The sequence below is a fragment of the Mizuhopecten yessoensis genome, unplaced genomic scaffold (assembly GCF_002113885.1).
Source record: "Mizuhopecten yessoensis strain PY_sf001 unplaced genomic scaffold, ASM211388v2 scaffold10701, whole genome shotgun sequence".
Taxonomy (NCBI): Eukaryota; Metazoa; Mollusca; class Bivalvia; order Pectinida; family Pectinidae; genus Mizuhopecten; species Mizuhopecten yessoensis.
In genome coordinates, this window is record NW_018408678.1 from 19,805 (window position 1) to 20,239 (window position 435).

Below are 435 nucleotides of genomic sequence, written 5' to 3' on the forward strand. Positions count from 1 at the left end.
GAACTACACAGTCCAGTCCTGTTATCAATACACTACACAGCCCCGTCATGTAATCAACACACTACACAGCCCCGTCATGTAATCAATACACTGCGCAGTCCAGTCATGTAATCAATAAAATACACAGCCCCGTCCTGTAATCAATACACTGTATAGTCCCGCCCTGTAATCAATACACAGCACAATCCAGTCCTGTAATCAATACACTACACAGCCCCGTCATGTAATCAATGCACTGCGCAGTCCAGTCATGTAATCAATAAAATACACAGCCCCGTCCTGTAATCAATACACTGAATAGTCCCGCCCTGTAATCAATACACAGCACAATCCAGTCCTGTAATCAATACACTACACAGCCCCGTCATGTAATCAACACACTACACAGCCTTATGGAACGCCATAGCTGTCACATATGGCATAAAAATACTATAT